The sequence below is a fragment of the Cimex lectularius genome, unplaced genomic scaffold, assembly GCF_000648675.2.
Source record: "Cimex lectularius strain Harlan isolate CLEC.00 unplaced genomic scaffold, Clec_2.1 scaffold85, whole genome shotgun sequence".
Lineage (NCBI taxonomy): Eukaryota > Metazoa > Arthropoda > Insecta > Hemiptera > Cimicidae > Cimex > Cimex lectularius.
This window is the reverse complement of record NW_019392718.1, coordinates 258,666-278,669: the sequence shown is the minus strand read 5'-3', so window position 1 is coordinate 278,669 and position 20,004 is coordinate 258,666. Positions and strand designations below refer to the sequence as shown.

Here is a 20,004-nt window from a genome sequence, read left to right as displayed (position 1 = left end):
GTTAGTGTACGAGCGGGATTCGAACCCACGACCTTTGGTTGTGCAAAGTATCGATTTGGTAAAAGAGTCGTTTCTCCAGGAAAGGCAATTTGACCGTTCTATTCAGGCACATTATTGCTTTTTCTTAGTTCTCACTATTTCTAGTGAATTTGTCGACGCCACTTTAGATCATATTAGTTGACAGCTCTTCAAGCACTCACCATAGAAACATTAAAAATAAGAAAAGAAAGAACGAAGAAAAACTATTATCCAATTTTTATTTAAAAAATATATAAATAATTGAAGAGCAAAAAATGTACGAAATAAACGACAAAAGGAACACAGATCATTATCGCTTTGTCCAATCATAATACATAATTTATACTTCAGTTTTTATGCCTGATCGCTACTAGTTACAAAAACCCTCACCAAGCTTTTATTATTTTCTAGATATATATTATATTGTTCAATTTTTTAATGTTACGTTTAAACCGTTAATACAAGAAATAAAAAAAGGTTGTTTTCTCGTATATACACATGTATGTATTAAGTATGAAATTTGTATTTACCGGTGCATAGAAACTTCTAAATATGTTGACTAAAAAATTCCTATCACAATTTTACATTTGTTGTTTCTTAATACATTATGATTATGCGAGTTATCACAAACTGTCACGTAATATGTGTGTGTGTGTGTGTAAATTTTAAATATTCAAAGATTTGATACAACAGATTTCCAATTTTTATTTCCTAATCCTTCAAAATCATTGTTTTATCGTTTTTTTATATTCTATAATGCGAAACAAAGCATTTTACATATATATCTTATTTATTATATATTTTTTAATCTTACTTTTTGCTCGTCCTTGAGTCAATTTGATGATTAATTTGTAATTTTAAATATTGGATTCAGCATTAAAAAAAAGAATAATTGACAATATAATTTTCCTAGCGTTTTCTTAATTACGAGCCGTGCTATCAAAGGGAGCCTTTATTAAAGAGACTAATAGAGAGCACAGATTGCAAATTTACTTTTGTTGAAGAGTCCTTGCCGTTTTTTACATTATATGATTTTTTTTAATACTTTATTGTCGGTTAATGGTTGGATTTACAAAGTCTATTTACTTCGTTCCATTGGCCTTATTGCTAGTATTGGACTTTGGCATTTTATTACGTAAAGCGGCAATAATAGCTAGGAACGGCATGAAAATTGAGTTTCACTTTTCGGTTCTAAATACCGTGAAGGTGAAAGGATTTTATTTTAAGAAACGAATTTGTATTTTAATGTCTGTTTTTATTGTAGTTTCAATATTAGCCTGGCACAAATAGCCACCATTGTAAACCTAGACGAGCCCTTCTCGATCTGTTTCGAAAACGTGGACCAGTTCCAAAGATTGATTGTAGAAATCAGATGACTCGTTTTAAAAATAGTATCGGATCGAATTGGAAAAACTGGGTTAAACTTTGCTGTAAATTTCAACCGTCGGACGACTTTTGATTTGGTATTTTTATAACTCCGGCCCAGTGAGACGTAGTGCGTTCGTCGTAACTTCGGAACGCAGTGGCGGTCAATTGAAGAAGCGACCCGCTAACTGGGTCACAAATATCAAAGCGAGGTTTTATATAAATTTCTAGCCTTTTTCTAAAATGACAACGACAAAAAATGGTTTTATTTCAGTCCCGGACTCACGCCGAGAGACGGAGAAGGATGGATAAAAGTCGAGAAACTAATTCTGGAAAACGGTGCACACGTTCTATAAATACGAATTTAGAAATGTAGTAACAGGCGAACACCGAAGGAACCAATTACACAGCTATTTTAGAATGCATCGTTACTACAAATAGAACGTGGTATTTGAACGAATGCAAAAACCAAACGATTTTTCTTAATCAATAAAACTCGTATCTTTTTTAGAAAGAAAACAAAGAATTTTTTTCATGACCCTAGCTATACTATAGCTTTTACAGATGTTCGTAATCAATAATGGTTGAATTTGACCAAAAACCATAAAAGAATGATAGATGATGTTTATAACACCGATTTCGAAACGTTAAAACAGCCGCCAAGTTCTGGTCAGACTTCAACGCTGAATATGGCGGATTGCCTAAACGGAACACGGCGAGAATGGGCGGACCAGGATGATAGATGGTGTTAAAACCAGCTTACAAATGGTGCAGACCAATTAAGAAATCTTCACAGAGAATAAATCTTTAAAAACACAATATCTGCGCCAAGCCTCGCTGTTTCCATATGACAGTGCGAAGAGGTTCCTAAAGACAGATAACCAAAGTAACGAGTTATAGTTTGTATAAATATTTTGACTTTTCAAACCATCAACCTTTAAAAAACTATTCTTAAGAGTTGGTCAGAATGGAACGCTGAATATGCCAGTATACCTCAACAACGTTCCCAACTCAATTGCCAACCATGTACGATACCTCGGACTCTACCTGGACAAACGACTCACGTGGAACCCCCATACACGACTTAAGCGCACACACTGTAACATACGATTTTGCATGCTTAAACGACTACTCGTCAGACGATCCAAACACTCACTAACAAACAAAAGAAAACTTTACATTGCCCTCCTGGCCCATGGATTTATACATTACGAACTTTACGGGACTGCTAAGCGTTCCAACCTCAATCGAATCCAATCCCTTCAACCCAAAATTCGCATGGCAATAGTCAATGCCCCTTTCTATATATCCAATCACACCATCCATACCGACCTAAATGTCCCTCTTATTACAAAGCTAGCCCAATCCCGCTACAAGACGTTCCATTCCAAACTAACCCATCATCCAAACCCTGTCGTCAAAAACCTGTCATCTTAACGCTTGACATCGGTCTCGTAGGACGGAGTCCATCTCGCTCATCGTATTGATGTACGAACGGTTACCATCACTGGATGGTAGCTGTTCAAGCTTTCATGTTACTCTTATAATTGTTTATTTGTAAATACTGTTTTACTCGTTGTGTCGAAGAATGCAGTTGTAAATAGATAAATAAATAAAAAAAAAAAGAATATGCGAAATTAAATTATGGTCCATTAGAAGACTGATTTGTATTTAAACTTTTTGGTTTTTGGTCAAAGCTCGAGCCGTTGTGACTTACCAATGCGCTCAAGGCTGATTTTAAAATGTCGGAACAACTAACTTAAAACCAAGCATATGGCCTAATGCATAACTGAAGAAAGGAAGGAACAGCGGACTGGCACGATCTAGAACTATCAAACATTGTACAAAAAAAATACGAAAATAACAAGCCTTCCCAGGGAAAACATAACAACTTTTGACGCAATAAAAGAAGTCATCTCCATAAAGTCTCGTTATTTGTACATGCCGTATTACAAAGAAGTTCACAAGACAAATAACCAAACTAACAAGTTATAGTTTGTATTTATAGCGATTTTGACATAGCAACAACCTTAAAAACATAATTACGATTGACGATGGCTGTAACGGCTTAGGCGTCGACACGGCACTCATCACCGTAACGTAGTGTATTAAGAAAAAAATTAATTAAATTGTTAATTATTTGTCGTAATAGCACGCTGAATAGACAATCAAAGTTAGAAAAGAAGAGTTAACTGTTGGTCAGCCTGGAACAATAAGTATGAACTTCTAATGTATAACCGATCAAAGCTAACTAAAATTATCTACAACGATCAAACGAAACAAAACAAACTCGTCTTCACAGTGAAAAAGTAATGACCCGAAACAATGAATCTTCAAAAAAACATCATCACCGCCAAGATTCGTTGTTTCCAGAGCTATAACAAGCAGAACTCACCGATAACCAAAGAATTAACGATTTTTATACTAATTTTAACACATTGAAACAATAAACTTAAGAAACATTTTTTTTAAATATTGGTCAATGTTGATAGCACAATAGTGTAATAGCTAATCGAGCACGACGAGAAAGACGGTCCAAAGGATGATCAATGACGATCGAACGAATGTTGCAACACATATTAATAAACAATCCTTCGCGGCGAAAACGTAATAACACTCGAAAACAACAAATAGGTAAAAACAAACTATATTTAAAAAGCAGATAATATTGTCGAATATATTTTATACACAAAAAATAAATATTAAAGATAGTAGTAGCTATTAAAAAAAAGTTATCACACATTTCCCTTTGATTTTTATACAAGCATGGGAAACAATTATTTCCCTCAAATATCATGGTCACCATTTAACAAAAAAAGAACATTTTAAATCTTTCCCGACTATGGAGTGATTCTATTATAGAATATACAATAAAAAACTTGAAGATTTATGTTACCTTTTTGCTTTTAGTAGTTGAATACACAGTTATACGCATAAAGAATCGTATATTGGATTGTTATTGATTGATTTCCCTTCGACGGGTCTTTCTCCTCCGTTCCAACATGTCAAAACGAATAAAGTAAACTTTTCAAAATGTATTTATTCAAATATGGACCATACCCATACACCCAGTTAAATTGTAAATCTCCAAGAGAAAATCTAAACTCGCTTTGTAACCGTGTTGCAATTACAAAATAACAATTTGTTAAGTTCATTTTAATTTTATTTGCAAACTTGGTCCTAAGTTCAAGGTCCCTGGTGCAATTTAAAACACGTGACGTCCTTTATATTATGCACCGGCTCGGTGCCCGCACGACAACCGACCGGGCATGCGAAAAATTGACCAAACAAGGGGGAAAAACGGTTTCGGCACTGTGTATAATATCACGACTTGAGGTTTAAAGCAGAATAAAAAATTAATAATTAAGGGCGTAATTAAGCAAGAAAATATAACAGAAACACATGCGAGAGATAAAACTATTTCAAAAACAGACACCCAAAAACATAGATTGAAGAAAAAAGAACACAAGTCCTTTAAACAATTTTACCTTATAAATTAATCATTTTATTACATGGTACTGGATGATTTAAAACGGCGGGATAGCAAGTTAACAATATTTAATTGTACAAAATAATTAATTTTAAAGCGATAATGTTACGGTTTAAGTAAACAAGATTTATGCATTAATCTGCAACACTGGAATTAAACCATGCGATAAAGGCCATTTATGTTTGTTTTTATGCATTCGCGAATATAATTAATTCAAGTTTGCCCATTAACTTAACCAGATTACGCATAAACATTTGTAATCTGGGTTTCCACTTAGTAAAAACTTTAACAGTATTTCAGTAGAATAAATATATGATCCCTTGATCAGATATGACCGAATGTTGAAGATGATACGCGCTTTTTGAAAATAAATTAGCCGATATTTGATCATTTCATCCGGAAACATTATCCACTTTATTAATTAAAAACGGTCACAATCAAATATTTAGATTAACTAGCTAGCATAAACAAAAAATAAAAGTGTTTTATTTTTGTTCTTACTGATCGATTCTACTTTTTGCTTAGTCATTTATTTAAAGAATCGTATGGTCTGATGAAATATTGTTTAACTTTTACTATAGCGTATTTATGATATTGGTTTTGTATGACTGGAAAAGAAAATATTATATATTATAACGAAGAATATTATGTTTGTACTGTGAATTTCAGAACTGAATTATTTGCGGGTTAACCTGTTAGATTAGAGATAAAAGAAGTTTGTATAATACAAAGTTCAAACTAATTACAAACTTTCTCAATATTTCAGCTGAAGCAAAAATGAACTGTTATGATAAACCGCGTTTTGAAATACAGTCGATTGTTGACATTTTTCGTTCCATAACGTTCTGTACTAATTATGGAACAAAGTCAAAATCAAATCTTTGGATTAACTAGATCCAGCCTATACTAATCTTAAGATAAGTTCTTTTTGCTGCGCACTTACTGATCAGCACATTTATTTTTAAAAAAGTGTTAAGCGGTAAAGACTATATAGTTTATTTTGTTTATCAATTAGATACACTCATACATATTAGAACTCAGGATTCCAAATAGAAAAAACTTTTTTAAATATTTCAGGGCAATGAAAATGGTCGCATATGACGAAGAATTATTTGAAAATATTCGTTAGTTGATATTTTCGCGTATAACGTCAAATAAAAAATCAAATTAAAATCCTTTGATTAATTACATCCAGAATAAATTAATCAAAATTATGTCAATTTCAATTCCTTTTAATTTAAAACTTTTCTTTTAAATATATAAGCGGTTTTTTGTATCATTTGTGAAAATTGATTTTCAAGTATACTCAATAGCTACGATTTTTAATCTCGGTCCGAAACTATCGAAAACGTTTTTAATTTGTTGAATATAAGCATCAAATGTGACAAAAAGCGTTTCGAAAATACAGTGGAATGTGACCATTCCATCCCCTTTTTTTAAATATCAAACGTCAAAATTAAATAATTGCATGGAAGTACATAAATCCTCAAATAAATCTTACTCTCATAACTTTTGATACTTTAATGCAATCTTGACTTTCAAAGCATCTAGTTTGCTCAGGCGATATCCCGCAAACTATCTTGGATAAAAAAAGAAGAGAAAGAGATAGATAGATTAGATTGATTTAGAGAGAGAATGCAAGCTTGACTTTTAAAGCATCTAGTTTGCTCAGTCGATATCCTGTGAACTATCTTAGATCAAAACAAGAAAGAGAAATAAAGAGATAGATAGACAGTGAGATTGATTGATTGATTTCGAGAGAGAGAGAGAGAGAGAGAGAGAGAGAGAGAGAGAGAGANGTGAGAGTGAGAGTGAGAGTGAGAGAGAGAGGCAGACAGACACAGAGAGACAGAGACAGAATTGTCCCAAATCAATATTGAAACAGTACGTTCCCCAATCCAATGTGCTAACAGCAACAACCGTTCTGTGTAAGGGAATTTATAAATTTACAAGTTCGTCCTCTTCACCCTTGAAAATCAACGCTTCTTGTCCTTAATTAGGATCAAATCCGACTGTCTAACTGTGTCTTTTGCGTCGCATAGTAACCGCAGGTATAATTCTCAGGAGTCGTCGAAACAGTCTGGGTGGGTTGAATTTTCAGAATTATCTATTAATACTGGAAGGGTTTTAATTAATTAAATTTTTAAATGTTAAGTCGTTTATTAAGCATAAAAGGTTGACAAATTACTTTTGGAAGATTCTATTTTGCCAATGACAGACAATAGCAAATTTTATTAATTATAAAACGAACAAATCTTTGGATTTACTATATCCCGCCTAAACTAAATCCAACTTGGGAAGCCGTTCATATTATTCCTTTCGTAAATCTATTTGTATTCGGGGTCAAACTTATTTTTTAAAAAATGCTTAATATTTGGGGATAAACGAAAATCACAGATTATGAAAGCTTTCGCAAAATAGAAGAATAGGGAAGAATTTTCATCCATAAACGTTAGCTTTTTCCATTGTCAAACAACAAATCGAAATTTAATCTTTCAATTAAGAGTATGACAATCATTGACAATGTCGACCTATAAAGACCTTTAATGAATATTAAACAAGTCCATGTCTTTGGATTAACTTTACTAAACTAGGTTATATTTAAACTTGTAAGTTGGTTTTTGATTATTACTGAAAATTAAACGACCAAAAAACCATTAACTGCGATACAACACACATCCTGGGTTTATACGTGCTAAAAACGTTTTTAAATATTCACCAACATCTTAGTCGTTTCACATCAATATAAGGTCAAAACGAATTCGGACTAAAGTTAGCCAAATATATTGGATGGAGAACGGGCGATATTTCATGATTTTATTTTTTAAATAATTTTTCTTTCTGATGGAATGCCGAGAATTAAAAACAGATGAATGATTCAATGCGCACTTGAGGAATCCAACAAATGTAAACAAAGTCATCTATCCTTGCAAGAAAAGGGGGGAAACTGTATCAACCCAATATTCATAGAGAAAAAGGGCGATCCGGTGACTTATTTGAAAAAGGCGTAAATAATTAAAATACGTTTTATGACTCCCCTTTTAGATTAGAAGCATAATACGATATTAATACATCAAGCGATGATCCTTCTTGTGCAGAAATATAAAAAATGTTTATACACATATATGCTAGGAGATAATGGGGATCTTGAGATTTGATAAAGTCGAATCGAACTCAGACTGTTTGTAAAAAACAACGCGATAAAGCAGAATGTTTTCGATGCGAGTAAGCCAAAATATTTTGGGTAAAAAAATTGAAATACGGCCCTCGGCCGAGGTTTACCTGTTGGGGAATCCAAAATAACTGCTGAACACAACACTGTGATAAAATAAATAAACACTTCCGGTGATCGGCTCTTGATAAAAACTCGAAAACGGATTGTGTTGAACTGGTTACTAGGTCGGGAACATTAGTGAGACGAACGGTGCAAAGGCGCTTGATAAACTGGAGGGAGAATTGACAACGGGCCGAGAGAAATGAGTGGGGTCGCCCCGAGAAACCAATGGCGTTTTACGAACGGAATCCCTCAACCTTGACGCCTTTGCCTTTCGTAGAAGGCATCGACGAGGGTTGTCCTTTTGGTAACGATTTACAGAAATGATATAACGATCTCATTAAAAGAAAAAAGGTCCGTTTTGATTGGATTTTAAATTGGGTAAGTTAGACACCATTCTGGAAGAAACGCACAATTGATATTTATACAATGACAGGAAAAAAATTCCACCCACTTGTAATATAAATTGATTTGTATATATTTTTCTATATTAATCAAAGTTTCACGTTTTTTAACGTATAATAATTGAGTCTTTGTCTAAAAAAGAAAAAATGTAAATTCGTAAGAAAAATGAAGAAAAAAAAATAAGACGGGCAGATAAAATTGTTTTAATTTTGTTAACATTTCAATATCGCGTATTTCCTCCCTCCTCTTGCTTTAATTACCCTCATCTTGGCGCCTTGGCTTACGTTCTAACAGTCTGGAATTGTCTCTTTGCTGGAGGTTAGTATTTTCTTCACCAAGAATCCTTTCAAGATCGTGGAATGTATCAGGAATTGATGGACGTGTTCTTATTCGTCTTTTGAGGTTATCCCATAAATTTTCGATGGGGTTAAAGTCTGGAGAACGGGCTGGCCATGCTAAGACGATGTTGTGCTGTGGCAGTACGTTTGTACTAGGCGACCGACATGTGGACGGGGATTATCGTGCATTAGAGTAGGATTGTCGTTGATTTCATCGAGGATAGACAACGCATGTTGTTCCAAAATTTCATCTACATAGCGAGTGAAAGACCCCACGAACAACAATCAGCTACGTTGAAAAGGTTGGCTCTGGGAAAAATGACAAGCTCCGTACCTTTGATTTCGCCTTCTCTACACTCATGCACACCAAACTGAAAGTAGAGCAGACCAATCGTCCAAAGACCAATGGCTGTGTTCTTGAGCAAGTGGGAGCCGTGCAACTCTGTGTTCTGGTCAATTCTGGTCCTCTTACGGGACGAAACGCCATCAGTCCATACTGGTTTCATCTTCATCGAGCAGTGCGTTCAGAAATTTGGACACCTCGAACTTCCTGCAGCTGATGAATCACTTGAACAACAGTAAGGTGCCGGTTTCGCAAAATTCTCAAAGTCAAAAAACAGTTATCCTGTGGGTCTGTTACCCTAGGACGTCCAGAACCGGGCCTTCAGTGGTAGAACCCAGTTTCTCGAAAATGTATAACGGTGTCACGCAGAGTTTCGTATGGAACTCCGATGACAATAGCCGCATACCTGATGGAACGTCCATCATCAATAAGTGCCACACCACGCGCAACATACTCAGCACTAAGTGGCATTTTTAAGTATGAAAATTGAAATTAAGAAAACAAAGATGAAAACTAAAGAGTTTATTGCTTCATAATTGAAATGGGACTGAAAAAACATATTAATTTCCGTAAAAAGTAAATATTGAAAAATCCGTTATCTTTGTTTTGGATTAAGGTTACGTGTGTTTACCTTTAATTGATATCCCCAATTTAAAACAGCATTAACAAATAGTTATTGACAAAAACGATGAGACAAATTAAGAGCAGAATTTTCTTCGATCGAGAAATAGAGAAAAAATGGAAAAAAAAAATCAATTGGGTGGAATGTTTTGCCTGTCAGTGTATTTTCATTACTAGTATCCACATTTACACCATTATTATTTATTTATGAACGGATATAATCGTACAAAAGTATATAAATGTATTACAAGTAATTATACATAAAAAGAGCTCATATTCGTGTTTCCCTGCGTGCATGATCTCCATGGATATACTTATATGGAAGATCGGACGAAGGAAACGTAAAGCATGCGAAGACTAGGCCTATAGAATCCCTTGACTGCGTGAAGGATTTGTTGACTTTTGGGTCAGCCGCGGACGGCGGGGGGGGCCTGATCAGGGGCACAGAGGAGTTAGGGTGCCAGATCCTATCTGCAAGATAGACGTAGCCAACTGAAGTACGGTGTAGCGCAAGAGTGTTCCAAGTTCCAAGACCTGTAGCGCGCTACGTGGGAAAGGAATCAATAGTAGTTGACTGAAGGTGAGACCCCTAGCGTACTTAGAGAAGAGCCTGTTGTATGGTGGTGCCTTTATTGGGTTCCTTTACCGAAGGAAGTGTTACTCTAGGGGTGGTTAGAAATTCCGCTAGCAACAAAACCGCGGCTGGAGCCGATCTGGTAGTTTCGAAGCTAGTGAGGCACCTACAGTCAGGGTCGTAGAGATGCCTTCTCTATCTAGTTAATATATGCACGGTTAATCAGTTGATGTATTTCAGCGCCAAGTAAGCTGTTTTCCAATGCGACCCAGGATCGGGTGCAAAGATGCTGACCTGCCCCCTCGTCAATTTCAATGTCAATCTGTCTGTCTCGCTCTCTCTTTTCTTATACTCACTCAAGCTCACTCTTTCTCCCCCTCTCTCTTTATAAAAAGAGAGAGAGAAAGAGACAGAGAAGAGAGCGAGAATTGAAAAATGTAACGATATTGCTGGCTTTAAAACTATTACTAACAACTTCGATTCCACATCACAATTTACGTATACATGTGCGAACAAAGTAAAGCACTTCGACTCAATTGGCAAACTTACAATGTGCATAAACACATAAAAATTGTCATTGAACAAAGTGCAAGTAAAAAGTCAAACATACAATATTTTAAATAATTCAATATCACTGACGTCACTGATTCAATATGCTGTATTGAGGAGAACTTTGCCAACTAGTTATTCGGCTATTATGTTTTTGTTTTTTTTATAGCTGACATATTTTTATCAACATTTTATTCTTTTACTGTAAATATTACGTGCAACAAAAGTCTCAGCTTGTCTAGAGACGAGACGATAGACCATTCCAGCATAAAAATTGCTCCCAACTCGGCTATTATAATTAAAACTGATGCGGCCTACATAGCCAATTGAAATTGAGTCATTTTCTTCCACGTCCCGCAAATTCGCATTGTGTGTACTGCATGCAATTTTCAGCAAAAGTCAAAACAACCCATAATATTATTCCTCACCACCACAAACCCAAACGTTAATTAAGTGAATTCGGTTAATAATAGGCCGTAAGAAACAGCTTGTTAAAATTTGGCCATCTCTGAACGATATAAGATCGATTTCAACTACAGTACAATTACAATGTACGCATTAACAATCAATTATACACATAGCATAATATAACGGGCACGTGAACTTAAATTGAACACCCACCCGAGAAGTGCTGAATAAACCTTGGAACACATTAGACACAGAAAAACCTCATTACAAAGTTCTGAAATCATCGTCGACGAGCTCCCCTTTTTGACAGAATGTTCGTCTGTACCGGGGATAGGAAGTAAATATTTTTTAAAGCCTACATTTGAACCATTTTGTATACATCTTTCTTGGCAGAATTAAAAATGTCATACAATTTTACGATTCTCGTCCAAAACACATATCAACCAAACGAAATTGATAGTACTTATTAAAGCTAGATGCAAGCTGAATCACCTTCAATCTTGGTTTACCGTTTATAGTTATTTAGTTATAATTGATGCGTGTCACTAAATTAAATGGAAAGACGCTAGTTCTGTTTAGGATAAAAAGATTTGACTTTTTAGATTAGCAAAAAAGATAGAATGTGAATTGTGTATCCAACTATAGTTTGTGCATAGTTCCCATGTATCTTTGGTATAATTGTAGTGGAATCTTTTACAAACTGCCTTCTGAAAAGGAAACGGACAATTCAAACAAATACTGTTCTATTCGACAATCTAATTGCAGGAAAAGCGGTCAGTATCATAAAAACAGTCGTTTTCTACCATGACAAAAACCACTATTCGTAAATCAGTGTGTACGGATTTTGCCTACGTAAATATTTAAACACATTTCTCGCATAAGATTGTAATAACATATCATAAGCATTATAGGGAGAAGATAAACCGCCGGTTAACATGTATTGAAGAAGCGAGGATAGACGGGCCAAAATGATCAATTCACAATGCTTTAATCAGGCAGAAATCGTTGACAAAATAATTTTTGGTGATATATTGTAGTAGATTTTATACAATTTTTTGTTTTATGGGAACTTTCCATGTTTTTTGTTTGCTTTGTCTACACGAGATTGATGATTTGAGCTCACATCGGCATAATGGACTTCTCCAATTTCCGTATTCTTTTCACGTTATTTGATATGTACTATCAATTTCGTTTGGTTGGCGTGTTTTTTGGACGGTATACGAGAATCGTACAATTGTATAACATTCGCAATTCTCTTCATTTTTTTTTTGGTATGGGGTAGGGATAAACTCGACATTATTTTCTTATCAAAGGGACTTTTTTGTTACTCTAAATTGATAACAGTCCCTTAGATATTGAATTATCAAACAACTAAGCGATATCGTTTACCCTCTTACATACTCTTCTCCTGCAGGATGAAAGGATAAGCTTTAAAAATCAAATCGTCAATAATATAAATATCATCAGCCCTATGGAATACAACAAACTGAAAATTTAGATTTCTAAATCTAGATTTTAGATTAGGCTTCTACCAAAGCATAGAAAAGTGACTGAATACAAAAGACTGTAAAAAGAAATTAGTAAGGTTTAATTTTTATCAATTAATCTTTGCTCAGAAACATATAATATCTAACTTGGTCAACGATAGGTCAAATCATCCCTGTTTTACATTTCGACTTTGAATATTCCTTTTTTTGGCCCAATAACTTGTAGAAATGGAACAGCTTCTTACGTTTTACTGGATTTTCAACACTGGCAGAATGATTGTTCTGACAAATTATTAAATGCGTTGTGCTGGAACGTTTGAACATCAATTTTCTACTCAAATAAAAACTCGCTCTCAGCACGACAAACGAGAATGACACATCTACACGGAAAACAAATACTTTGAGCTCTGAAGATGATCTCAATAAAGATCGAAACATTGGGATGATAAAGAAAATGTTTTTCTATAACCTACGTACCAGACCGCACCTCACGATCTCCAAATAATCAAACGAAAACATTTATGATATTTAGCCCTTTGTCGACTTATTTTTCATCTTTCAGTTGGGTTATGTGTATGTAATTCTTCATTTGAATGAACGCTTCGTAATTGTAAAAGAATAAGAAAAACATATCTTTTAAATTTAGATTTTTCGTTGCACTTTTATGGTGTCATCAAATTTATCTTATATATATGATTTAGGTTATTGTTCGCAAAAAATGACGAGTAGACTTGAAGCTACTATGTTTTCTTTGAGTAAACAGAAAAAATATATTACATTAATCATACAACGACATTCTCACTATCGATCCTCTTCATTCTCTTATCTACCCACTATTGGGAAATCGGTTTTAAAATAAAGATATTGCAATGTTAACTGCGTCACTTATCGAAAAGCCCGATTCGAACTTACTGGGTTTCAACGATTCTGAAACGATAATACGAAAAAATTAAAGCGATTTACTTACAAGCTTACAAGTAATTGCTTAATCACATTTCCCTTCCTCAATTTTTAATGTATGCTTCAAGTGATTTTTAATTTTATTTCTTTTATTTTAATTTGTTTTCGAATTATCCTCTTTCAATCAATCTTCTTCTAGAGGCTTGAATCAACAAGCTAGAGGAAAACCAACGAATATAAAACGATCCTTTCTCAATTTTGAAATATTCGATTTATCCTTATTGAGATAATTTTTTATGGTGGTTTTCTTGCTGTTAAGCTTTTGAAACTTCACACCACTGACAACACTTAAGTAGAGCTTACAACTCACTATTTGAATAAAGTATTTTTGATTTGTTGTTCGTAGTTTTGGTAGTTACAGAACTGAAATATATACCTCACGTTAACCTCAATTTTTCTCAATTCTCCATTTTTCGATGTTCTTGACGGTAATATATCTGAAATAAGTTTTTGAAGTACCCTAATATTCACAATTTTTCCAGATTCAATTATTCAGGTAAAACAACTAACAGCGTACCTAAAGTAATTAATAGCCCCAATTTTCCAAAATTCAATGCTTGGCGGTAAAACAACTGAAAAAAATACGTGAAGAATATTCCCAATTTTTCAATCTAAAATTTTTCGTGGTAACATAATCAAAAAACGTACCTGTAGTACCCTAATATCCCGATTTTTTCAAGATTCAATTCTAGGTGGTAAAAAAACTGAAATAAATACCTGATGTACGCTAATATTCTAAATCCATCCACTCTTTCTGACTTGGGTAACATACAAAACTTAAAAACACGATAAAACTGAATATTGAATTTTATTTATTTCTGATTATTTAAAGATCGTGAGATGGGTCTGGTGTGACGTAGATTTACAAAAACATTTTCTTTATCGTGCCAACTAATTTATTTATTTATTTTTAATTCATAGTTTGTAAGTTTTGGTAAACATTGATAATAAGTACGTGAAGTACTCAAATAGTCTTGTCGATCGGATAAATTGTTGGATATTTGTTCAAATTTCTTGGTCCACCTCATCTCTTGGTGGTAAAAAACCTAACTAAAATAACTTATGGAATGTATGAATATGTCCATTAATTAAAAACAAATAAAACAAAAAATTTACTATTCTATGAAGTTAAGGAGTAAGGAGAACCCTTTGAAGTCGTATATGTTGTCTTTAAATCTTAAATTATGATTGTAAGTCAAATATCTTATCTTTTTTACCGAAATCTTCGAGTAGCTGTTGATCATGTCAGCTATGAAATACGTATGTTTTTTCTGTTTGGTCAATATAATTTTTTTTATTATCTTTCACGACTTCCGAAGTCAACGACTCGTTAGTAGACAATTGAACTTATTTTGAGCCCTTCAACCCGCGAGGTTTGTAAATTTGCAAAGTTATGAATTTTCTGTTTAATCAACTTATTATTAATTTTCAAGCCGGTCAGCCAAGTTTTTTATTTATTTATACGAGGCTACAAGTGCCTTACGCAAGCGGGAAACACGAAGCCCCATCAGCGGATTTACCCGCCTATTCCTGTCATTCTTAAACCAGCGTTTGGACAAGGTGCTCTTAACGCCTAATCAAGATGAAAATAAACCAAAGAACGTGGATTTAAGGATTAAACCTTCCTCGAGGAATGAAGAAAGATGCTGAATAAAAGATAATCTCTTCTTTGAATCTAGGTGGGTTTCCAGCTAATGTGCGAACCTATTTTTAGGCCTAGAGTTAGAGAGAGAAAGGATTACCGGATAACCTTGTCACTCCCATGTGGGAAACTATCAGTAATTAATGAAATGCTGAATTCCGGAGTAATCTTTATAAGTAAAAAAGTAATTTTGTACGGTATAACACTATCGATCTTTAAAAATGTCTGATCTATTGAATTTACAGATTACTATTAATAAAGATTTCGTAATTTTCTAGGCACTTGCAAAAATATTAATCAATACATTCTGAATAACACATAAATCAATGAGCATAGAAAATAAGACAACCTCATAGCAATAACTTATATAATTTCCTAAAGCAGAAGGGTATTAGTTTTGAAAAAATGTTGTTTTTTTAGAAAACAAAGTTATTACATTATTTGAAAAATACTTATAGCCAAATGCCTAAATTTTGACATCCGAATTTATTTTTATCAAAAATTGTACATATTTTTTAAGTGTAAAAGTAATTTTCGTCATACAGGAGGGACTTTACTTCCAACTAACCGTTGGGTGCCGCGGACGAAGGGTAGAACTTGACAATACTTTCTTTCATTTTCTCAATAAAATTCTATAGGATATGCTGGGACTCGAACTCAGAACCGCTAGCGTGACAAATGCCTAACTACTCGCCCATCCTAAATGTAAAGTATAAGGCTACATGAAAAGTAAGAAAGCACTGAAAAAGTGGAAGATAATTTGTTCCTTTTTTTCACATCCTATATGTACTTGTAAAGTTTACACAATGTTTATAAACCCCAGGCCCTGAAGATGTTCTCAATAAAGATCGAAATGTTGGCACGATAAAGAAAATGTTTTTTAAAACCCACGTCACACCAGACCGGATATCACTATCTCCAAATAATCATTTGTTCCTATATTAAACATCCGACTGGTTGATTGGATATTCAATAATTATAGTGCTTTCCAGGGTGCGCATAAGTCATACTAGACTTACACACGGGGACTTGCCGGAGGGAAAGAGACGTGTCGGTGTTCGTGGTGTACCGAAAGATTAAGCGATGAGCTCATTTACAATATCAGTACCTTGGGCTGTAAGGATTTTTAAATGTACATATATGTAAGGGTAGGAGTTGTGTTTTAGGTCTTGGTGTGAAGTAATTTAGTAGCGTGAATGGAGGATTTAAACCTACCCTCAGAAATATCGAATACTAGGGATGAGTGAATTTTACCAGACGTCTTGTTTTGGGAGGTGAAAGAATATCGCATATCGTCGAAATATACAGTACCACAACGCCGGACTATCTTTCAGTCGCTTCGAGAGGTTTAAAGCCCGGAGGGCCGGCGATGACCACTTGATGTTTGTCGGACCAAAAATAAAACATACGGCTACTATTATTATTTTTTTTTTTTTTAAACGAGGGTTTGCAACAGCAAAGGTCAATCAACCCTCAGGGTGCCGGTGTTTTTGTAAAATAGCCCAATTATAAGTATGTCGGGTTCGAATCCAACGGCCCTGTATTCGAACCTTGGACCTTTACCTTACCGTGATGAGCGCCGTGTCAACACCTAAACTGTTGCGGCCACCGACGCCCCCTACTACTACTATTATTACGACTACTGCCACCACTATTACTATTATTATTACTACTAATACTATTACTACTACCATAGTGCAATTTGGTTCAAACTAAAGTTGGTCATTTTTATGCGATCTGTTTAAATTTTTCTTTTCTTTCCTTTCATGCATATTACGATTTTATTTACGAACTGTTTAGTCTAGCTAAATGACTACTACTTGTGCAACTATTATCAATCATTATTATCATTTTGTAACCTTGTTTTCAAAATAAATCAGAACATTACACACAAAACGTTGAGCCTTTTTTTAAAAAGCAGATTAAGAATAGAAAGATCATTTGGTACTAACAGGGAAGAAATAGGCTTTCTGTGAAATTGAAATTTCAGCGAAATTGAAGACGAGAAAACAAAATAGATAGAATAGTATTGTAGGAATTCAGACTGAGTTTATAAGTTGTATTGAATTTTCCATTAAAGAAATAAAATTCTAAAAATCTTTCTGGTTCTCCATAGTTTATCATGCCATTGTTTTAGAGTCGGTTTTTATTTAATACATAGTCATTTATTTTTCATTAAAATCAATATGGAAAAACTCAAACTTTAATTGATATATTTAATTGTTTCATACCTATTATATTCTTCACCAGGGTTCTATCTAAATGTTCAACTCTTAAAAAACGTTCACTCCCCGAAGAACAGTCGATTTATTTATTATTTTTGCCTATGCATTTCGGCTAGTTCCACAGGTTTTTTAAAAGCCAGAATCCTACTATACTACTACATGATTATAAGTCGATGATCCTATCTTACTATAGTATGATTCTAGCGCCCTTCCCTCCACATTTTAGGTGAAAAAGGCCAAAATGCATAGGCAAAGATAGCACACAAATCACAAAGCTGATCTTTGGCAAGGGTACGGTTTTTAAAAGTTAAAGATTTCGAAAACACTGGTAATAAAAAAAAGAAAAACCAGGCAAGAGGAAAAAAGAATTGTTACGTTTTATTAATACCGTTTAAAAACCCCGGGTTAGACTTGATTTATAGATCGGAATTTAAATATGAACCTTACACAAAATCAAAATAGTTCGTAACAATAATTTACAATCGTAAGTAATAAAAATTTTCCTCCATTTTCTAAATACAATAAATTACTTTTTTTCAGAAACACCGTCGAATCTGGTCGAACTGGTCGAATAGGGTTTATAAATTGTTTATAAATATGTTATAAGGATGTTTTTGTACTTTTTTACGAAGGATATATCGGGTTGTCCGGAAAATAATGCAGGATTTTAAGTTTTCATTAAAAAAAATCTATATAAAATATTCTGTTTACGTTTACAGGATTACTCATTTGTATGAATGNATGGGAAATTATTTTGATTAAAGAACATTGCTTTAAAGTAACTAGTTTCTTTTTTTTTGTTTAATACCAAAATCCTGCATTATTTTCCGGACAACCCAATATATATACATTTTTGAAAGAAGTTTTCCCCAATCTTTATTTACCTTTCAGCTCACAAAAAGAAACTCGAGACGCGTAAATATAAAACTTATTCTCAGTCTTAGATCAGAAATCCCTTGATGAACAATTAAAAAAAAAAATTCAATGATAAATTATAGCAGTATTAATTTTATTTCAATCATGTTTTACTAACATCGTAGAGACTTTTTCAATTACATCATGTGAAAATAGTACGTATGTCGTATCATAAGAAACTGAAAAGGATGTTGAGTAAACTATTAAAGTTGCTAGCTCATTGACTCAATCATCAAATCAACCAAATCAGTTTTATCATGTAAAAATAATTACAAGTATCGAACGATACTTTTTTTTTCTTGCCACCAATTTTATATCGTTTCCCATAGCTTTACAAGGCTATAAAGAAACATTTGCCAACTGTTCAAATTCTATTTAAAAAATTCTAATTAGCAACGTCAGTTTTAAGCTGGTGTTAATTAAATAATAAGTAATAAAACTGTGCTGTCTGTGCAAGTGGAGAGTTTTGTGAACCGTTTTATCAGTTGCTGATAACGCTAGCAAATACGTCCTATCGGAGCATGAGATATAAGAAACTATTAATAGCCATTACACAATGGGCCGTCGTTTTAAACGTTAAATTGATTTTCAACGAATAAGGCTATAATGGGAATAGAAACAAACTTGGAAAGAATGAACGGTGCAACAATGAACCTATTGAAAACGAGAGAAACGCATGTATTTCAAAAGTAACGATATGTATCTCTCCCCATTATTTCTGACCCTTATAAAAAAATAGAAAAACCTCTAGGAAATGTATTGCGAATCGGGAATAAACCAATTGTGAACTGTGACCGAGTTAGTTTTTCTCAAAAATCGCCACGTCTCTTATCAATTTAGGTGTAATGATTTCTTTTTGTTTTAAATCATTCTGCAACATCGCTTTCTCAATTCATCATTACCTTATAAAATAAGTAATATAAAATTATATTTTCACTGATTGACTTTAGGAACGTACCCACGATTACACAAATGATTGTCTTTGACTAACAGTTACAAAGGCAGAAACAACGAACTGTATGTTTTATTCACAGAAGATTTCGAAAGGCAGTGGACCAGGCTAATGATAAAAATAGACGAAAAAGTACATCTCAATCTTTAACAAAACCCAAAGGACAAACTTACAAAAACAACGCACAGGTTCAATCGCTTATGTGTTGAAATTGCAACTTTTCAACTTATCTCACCTTTATAAGAATGTAATAAAGGACAACCTAGTTAGAACCTTAAAGGATCAACCACCGTTGATTGTAAAATTCTAGTAATGAAGACTTGGAACCGACAGATCAACAAAGACCAAACTGTAGTTAATTTTTTTACATTATGTTCATTTTAACTGGCTGTTTTTAGATCGCTAAAGAGGTTAGCTTGTGTTTACAGTAAAGAGAGA

At 33.8% G+C, this 20,004-nt stretch overlaps 1 protein-coding gene across 13 annotated transcripts in view; it reads right to left on the bottom strand.

The window, feature by feature from the left end:
- The window catches only part of LOC106667903 (histone deacetylase 4), a 237,662-nt gene that overhangs the window by 156,279 nt on the left and 61,379 nt on the right, over positions 1–20,004 (bottom strand). For 5 of the 13 annotated variants that reach the window (XM_024226579.1, XM_014396175.2, XM_024226582.1 and 2 more), the window contains exon 1: positions 8,156–8,325. The exons of 3 other annotated variants lie outside the window; for them this stretch is intronic. The gene's annotated coding sequence lies outside the window, so the exon portion shown is untranslated. Of the gene's footprint in view, positions 1–8,155; positions 8,363–20,004 lie in introns of those variants that run through there. 5 more of the 13 variants (XM_014396166.2, XM_014396221.2, XM_014396238.2 and 2 more) reach the window with 3 other exon arrangements.